Below are 7,508 nucleotides of genomic sequence, written 5' to 3'. Positions count from 1 at the left end.
GGAAGGAAGGAAGGAAGGAAGGAAGGAAGGAAGGAAGGAAGGAAGATGGGGCACCGGATTCCTGGATTGCTCAGCCCTTAACATTTGCCTAACTTGCTGCTCCCTGATTTCTGAAATCATGTTCTAGCAGGCTGTTCTTGGTGGAGCGCCAACACAAACAAGGCATCCAGTGGTATTTGATTAATCTATTTATGCACTGAAGTTGCAACAAATATTTTATTTCATAATGCTTTTGATTTTATGCCAGAGCATGCCAGAAAGCAAACTGTGTATGCAAATTTGGGTGTGGAGTGCTGAGATAAGGCAGAATGGGGCGGAGGAGCCAGTTGAAATGACTAGGATTGTCAGCATCAAACGATCAAATGCTGCCTCTGAAAAATAAATTAATAAATTAAATTAAAACACTTTTGCCCATATCAGGACCACTTCCAGAACATGTTCTGCGAGGACTCTTAATTTGGAAGCAAACACATCTCATCATGCAATTGACTTGGGATACATTTACATAAGATGATGAAGCTCATAGATGACCTTGGGCTATTCTTTGGGTCTTTGCTGAACCTATTCCACAGTGTTATTGTTTATTTTGTATATGTCTTTATTTAAAAGATGCATAAGGAAATGTTCAGGGCAACTCTACAAACATGGTGCACAAAATAAGAGTAATAAAACACAGTGGCCAGAATCCTATTAGTAATAATGAAATGGCAGCTCATTGACATTCAAAACCAAGTTTTGCAGCAGAGCCTGGAAAGATATGATAAAAGAATAAAATGATCTGCTGAAGCTATCTATATAAGAGCAGGATAGGCATTCTTTGACACTGATCAGTTATAGGTAGCTTCAGCAAGTGATCATAAATGTTCTTAAAATCTGTGCATTTCTCTGACCTTTTTTTTACATTATTTTATAACTTTACTCTTGGGTTGGGAGACTTCAGCAAAGTAATTTGGGCAGGGGGCTCCTATGGGATAATGGGGAATGGTAGTGGTCACAGCAGTGCTGTGAACTGTTTCTTGAGGGCCAACAGGGCTATGCCTTGCCAGAATGACTTCCGGGGAGGAGCATTTTGTGTCATTAAAATCTGCTGATGGATGCACCCTTAACAAAGAGGGGTGGATGGACAGAGGCAGGGCACACTGGAATGCTCATACCAAGCTCTGATTGGAGGCTGGAGCTTTGGCATCCACCTGTAAACATTATGCCCCAATATTGGGCCTACTGACGTCAGTCGGAGCAGGCTGCCCTAATCTTGATGAAGCAGCGGCTTGACTCACTAAGACAGAAACCTATGAATGACAGTTGAAACTGTGGGTTGAACTGGTTTGACCTGCTTGCCTTTGGAACTATTTCACCTGTGCCATGAAATTGCTATAAGCCAGAGGCTGGGGAAATTTATTGACTCAGACGACAGTTCCTTACCCCCACACATCCCTAAAACTTTTTTTTTCCTTTATTCCTTTATAAGGTGGGGTGTTGCTTCTAATAATAACAATAACCATCTTAGAATGGCAGGGCTGGAAGGAACCCTATGGCTCATCAAGTCTAGCCCCCTACCAAGGAGGCACAGTGGGGAATCATACACCCAACCTCTGGCTCTACCGCCAGAGACCTAAACTACTGAGCTAATGATTCCAAGGTCATTTGTCACCTTCATAATTTAATATTTTAAAGTAACTTATCTACTTTCTTGGTTTCAAGAAGAAACTACCATTTTAATTTTTTCCTAAGAAGATAAAACCCATCACAATGCAGCAGGGTGGCTCAGCACAAGCCAGTTCTTTAACTAGGTGATAGTTAAAGGTCCTTCCCCATATTGATTGATTGATTGATTGATTGATTGATTGATTGATTGATTTATACCCCGCCTATCTGGCCCACCAGACCACTCTATATATATATGTACATATAGCGTTATAGCTATGTAAGTAATTTAAAGTTACATTACACTGCAAAAATAATGAAGTTTTCTCTCAAGTTACATTTGTAACTAGAGATGTATCCCCCAGGGATACAAATATGAATATTGATGCCACAGGCGCCTGGAAAGTCCAATACCTCCCCTCTAAACTGGCAGGCCCAGTTACTGGTCGCCACGCAGCACGTGCGGCCAGTGTCGTTCCCATCACAACCATTGTGGAAGTACCCCAGCCGGTGCTTCCCTGCCTCCCTGTGCAGCCGACCATTCTGGTGAGGAGGCAGGATGATGAGTCTCCCCACTCAGCTGTTGAGTGGTCGGCTGTGCAGGGAGGCAGGGAAGCAACAGCTGGGCCACTTCTGTGATTGGCATGACAGGAATGACACCAGCCATGAGTGCCACGTGTGACCGGTAATTAGATCTGTCAGTTTGGGGGGGGGGGGATTGGACTACTAATACGAATATTCCATTTTTATTTGTAACACATCTGAGAGCAGAAGCAGGCAATTTGGGGCGGTATAATTTGGTGTAGAGCTGCCTTAAGAAATAAAGGCCATTTAATTTTCCAGCACTGTGGTTTTTCTGCTGTAGGACTTGCAAATTAGCTTCCTTTCACTTGGCAGAGGGTCATTAGGAGATAAATAATGGGCTTCAGATATTTTTATATAGTTTGTGACAGCTTTCAAGGAATGCATCCCGAGAGGGACAACATTGTACTACCTTGATTTAACAAAGCTGTTTTGTATTCTGTTTCTTCTCTTACCAATACCTTTCTCATTGGAGAGCATGGATTAATTCCAAGAATTGTGTTATTTAAAATTTTACTTCCAAGCAGTTGTCTGAAGCAGTAACTGTTGGAGTTTTATTTGCATCCTCACATGATGTTTGTAGTTTGTATGACTAGGAGGCACATTTCTGGACTGGGGTGATTGTCTATTCCAGTGGTTCTTAACGTGGGCGATAATGCCCCCCAGGGGGCGATTTCATTTTTCAGGGGGGGCGGTAGAACGAAAAGGGGCGGCGTGGGGGCGCTGGAGCAGAAGGGGGGTGGTAGGGGGGCGCTGGAGCAAGCCAAACCTGTGAAGATGGCTGCAGCCTTTTTACAGTGTGCATGAATATATATTTTCCTCCAATTTTAATTTAATTTCAGACTTTTTGTCTTGAAATTTTTAGTTCCTGCATTTGTTTTTATGCCCTTTTTATATTTCTTTTTGCGTCTTAAAATTCACTTGCAACTAAATCATTATATGTTACTTTTTGGGGGGCATTTCATTTTCTTAGAATTTTATTTTATTTTCAGGGGTCATTGGATTTAAGTGTCTTAAATAAATAAATAAATAAATAAATAAATAAATAAATAAATAAATAAATAAATAAATAAATAAATAAGATATCATCACTGCGGGGAGGGGGTGATGATAACTTCCTCAATGGCTCAAGGGGGCGTTTCTTTCAAAAAGGTTAAGAACCACTGGTCTATTCAGCACTAACCAATTGTTCCTTTCAGCGTTTAATTTGAAAGAGAGCTCTGCCTTTCTGTTGAGTGCTTTTTTCCCTCTTTTTTAGGTAAGTTTATGGCAGCTGTCTGTTTGCTGTTGAACTGTTCCGTCGGTTGCTAAGTATGAGAGTCGTAAAGAAAGCAGAATAGACAGATCTGTAATTTCAAGCAACTGCAAATGAAGAAAAGTATTTTATTCTTTCTCCTATAAATGTCTCAGAGTGAGTTATTGAGACTGTAAGTGCCAGTTAATGAGAAAGGGTTAGATTCTGGGGAGCTTATAGCTATTCTCCTCTGTCAGTCTCTGTACCTTTGCTGTGTAGCAAAAAGGAATTTTAGCCGAAATTCAAAACTCTGCGACAGTTGTTTCTTAGCACTCTGGCAGGGAGTGCCTACGCTTCAGCATCATTATTCTTATTTCCTTGCAATGTTGTGAAAAAATGCACAGCGTCACAAGGATCTGCATCTGACAGGAACAGCTGTTGCAATCAGGAAGAAATGGTGTTGGAGGCGCTGACGGGAGGGAGGGAGAGGAATGCGTGATGTGGAATGCCATAGACAGAGATCAGAAACATGGGGAGGGGGTAAGATTATAGTTCCCAGAATCCTGCTGCCAGCATGGACAAGGTAGCCAAGAAAACACACACTGTCCATCTCTCTCTCTCTCTCTCTCTCTCTCTCTCTCTCTCTGCTTGGATTGCCAGCCGAGAAGCAAGGCCCAAGGGAGGAACACATAGGCATTGAAGCCAGTTCAGTATCTAACAGAATGCATGGCACATTATCCTTTCTTCTGCTGAACAAATGAAGCAAATGGGAGCCTCTTGGCAGAGGGAAGAAATAGATAAAGGATACATATACCTACGTGACTTGCCTGAGGCCACAGTCTGCCTTTAAGAGAACAAATTCAATTGCTCTTTGCTTAGACTATGAACACATGTTCAGGCTCTTCTGATATTATATTATACAGAGTTGCCAAGTGGGAGGGAGGCAAACACCATAAAAAGAGAAAAGATGGCCAGTCGTGGGGACAAAAAAACAGTCGTTAATTGAACTGCAAATCTTCACAAGTGTGCAAGGCAGTTACGGAACCAGAGATACCATAAATGAGGATTAAAACTTTCAGGAGAGATACTTTGAAAGGGAGAAAATGGGCCCTAAATTCCCCCATTAAAGTAAAGCTAGATTTCCCCACCTTAATTGGGAGCGTTAATGCATGAAAAGTACTTCCCAGCTTCTAGTTTGTTTTTTTTTTTCCTGTCTGTGTCTCCCGGAAGCTGCTTACTGAAGATTAGACAGGGGAAGTGTGGAACAAGGAGAGCCTGGGAAGGCAGAGAGGGGAAGCTTTGACACCAAACAGAGCAGTTTCCCCCCCCTTTTTTTAAAGTGGGTGATAAACGTAGTCTGCCCATCTTGGATTTGTTTAACTTTGGGGTTTACACAAGGATTTGTCTGTAGCCAAATTAGACACTTAAATGCTGACCCTCAGACTACTAGCCTGAACTAATGAAGACTGGCTGGTCTCTCCCCCCCCCCCTTCTTATTAAAGAAACATATAAGACAACATTATTTTCTTCTTAAAGGAAAATGATGATGATGATGATTTTTCAAAAACACCAGGCACAGGCAGTCAAAATTATAAAAAACACTGGCTGGTGTTATATAACAGATGCAGGTTTTAACCAAAACCCTAAGTACAGTATCTGTTAAATATTGGCTCTGTATATATGCTGTTCCTAATTAGACATGGGATATTCATATAAGATGCAGCTGGATTTCTTGAATTCAGCAGCAGCCATTGGGCTGTTCAACGATTAGACAGTGTATCCGGGAACGTCCATGGAACAGGGCACCTTGACGCTGCATCAGAATTCTAATGGTCAGAACCAAGAGAAACTTTTTAAATTATCTGTAAGGAATCAATAACAATTCTTTAAAACAAGAGAGGGCTACGTGTGGCCCTTCAGATGTTGCAGGACTCCATCTCTTACCCCTTCAAGCCAGCATTGCCAATGGTTAGGGGTTACTGGTACCAGCAACATCCAGAGAGTCATGTGTCGCCCACCTGTGTTTTGAAATAAAGCACTGGATAGCTGAGTGATTTAAGTACCTGGCTGCGGAGTCAGAGGTTGGGGGTTCGATTCCCCACTGTGCCTCTTTGACAGGGCTGGACTCAGTGATCCATAGGGTCCCTTTCAGTTCTGCGGTTCAAAGATGATGATGGTGATGATGCTGATCGCTTAAAAGGTGGTTTGATCTAGTCTAGCCAAAAAGTTGTTTTCGTGGGGAGAACTGTGGCCTTAGTATAACTACTTCCTGAAAGGAAAAGAGAGTTTAGCAGTTGAAATCCATTTTGTATCAGCTGACAATCTATTTTAGCTAATTAGTTACTCTGCATATCCTCAACAATTTGTACGGTCAACACTTTGTGAGCTCATTACATGTGTTAAGAATGGTACCATCACTTTGAAAGTTACTTGCCAGTGTCTGTATCCCATTACATTTTGTATCTACCTCCACAACCATATAAACCTGAGGGATAAATATTTTACTCAATATGCTTATATAGGCTGAAACAGATACGGTAGATTATGTTTGGTGTGGAGAAAGTTGACTGGAAGATTTTTTTTCTTATCTTCTTTTAATACTGGAACCCAAGAACCACCCTTCCATTAATCAGGATAAGGTACTTATAGCAGAAATGGAGCATGAGGGTTAGTTAATGACATTTCCCCACACCACACCAACATGAGGGTCAGTATGGCTTCAAAGCACCTTGCCACCAAAGATTTGAAATGCTAATCTTTAAACTAAAACTTCTAGGACCCCATGGACAGTATAGCCATGCTGGTTGTGAGATTCTGGAAACTGTATTGAGCTGTGTGTGGACAAAAATATCTGTCATTGAAACCGGCAGTGCCATGTGATGGGAGCCATGCTTCTCCTACTGCCTCAGAGATCTGGAAGGTTTGGCCCATGGCTGCTGGAACTCTTGGGTCATCCAATGAAATTGAAAGGTGAAGGATTCAGGATGTATAAAGGGAAGTATTTCCCCACTCTGCATAATATCATTGTGTAATTCACTGCCACAAGATGGCTGCCAATTTTGGGCAGCTTCAGAAGGGAATTGGACAACTTCATGGAAGATGAGGCCATCAACAGCTTCTTATTCTTGTTGCTGTTATTCACGTGATGCTTTTCTGCTCATGAACTCAAGGTGGTTCATCTCTTCTCCACTTGATTCCCACAAAAACCAAGTGAGGGAGGTCAGACTGAGAGAAAGCAGCTGGCCCAAGATCACATACTGTGATTCAGTGGGGATTTGAACCTGCATCTCCCAGTTCCCAGAGCAACCTTCTAATGCCACATGACACTGGCTGCAGAGTGTACCCAGTATCTGTTCCTGCGGTATATGCCTCTCTGCACCAGTGGCTGGGCAACATGAGCAGGCAGTGGGCATTTGTACGCAAATATTCCTTGTAGGCTTCCCCTTGGCCTCTGATTGACCATTGTAAGTACAGAGTACTAGACTTGATAGACCATTGGTCTGATCCAAAAGGGCTGCGCTTGTGTTCTTAAATGTCACACATTTTAAAAAGGAGAAAGGGTTTCCACATTTAGGGTAGGTATAAAAATTATAACTCTCCCCTGGCTGACTTTTAACCATGTACAAGAGTCTTGGGCTTATCCTGGAAGGATTTCTTATCCGTTCTACAGGACGTTCACGTCTTTGCCTTTATGCTATGATGATACCTGCCCCTTTTCCTGAATTCTGTATTCTGAAGTAAACGGTCTTTACTTCTTTTTAGGGAGCAGAGAGATCAACCGGCTGCCTGCCCAGCTGCTCAAAAGTGGGGGTGGCGAGCAGAGGGCAGACGTCACATTTACAAAAATCACTGTCTGCTTGAGCAAGAAAACCTGATGAGAATAAGACCAAAGCTGGCTTCCCCCTCCCAGCTATGTTATCTGTACCTACGTTATCTGTAACCCTTAAAAGTCCCTGCCGTAAGACAAGGCCCAACGGTCGGTCGCAGACAAAGTACAAATCCAAAGAGGGACAGTTTATCCTCAGAAAGTCTTGTAATCTAAATGGAT

The 7,508-nt window shown here is 42.4% G+C and overlaps 1 long non-coding RNA gene across 1 annotated transcript; it reads right to left on the bottom strand.

Moving 5' to 3' along the window:
- Positions 1 to 308: 308 nt before the first annotated feature.
- On the bottom strand, positions 309 to 5,700 carry LOC144589380 (uncharacterized). Its single transcript, XR_013545458.1, has 2 exons — positions 5,524 to 5,700; positions 309 to 371 (listed from the first exon to the last, which is right to left on the bottom strand). It is a non-coding gene; the product is annotated as an uncharacterized LOC144589380 (long non-coding RNA).
- Between the last annotated feature and the right edge of the window lie 1,808 nt (positions 5,701 to 7,508).

Source organism: Pogona vitticeps, chromosome 5 (genome assembly GCF_051106095.1).
Source record: "Pogona vitticeps strain Pit_001003342236 chromosome 5, PviZW2.1, whole genome shotgun sequence".
Lineage (NCBI taxonomy): Eukaryota > Metazoa > Chordata > Lepidosauria > Squamata > Agamidae > Pogona > Pogona vitticeps.
This window is presented reverse-complemented; position numbering and strand designations above follow the sequence as displayed.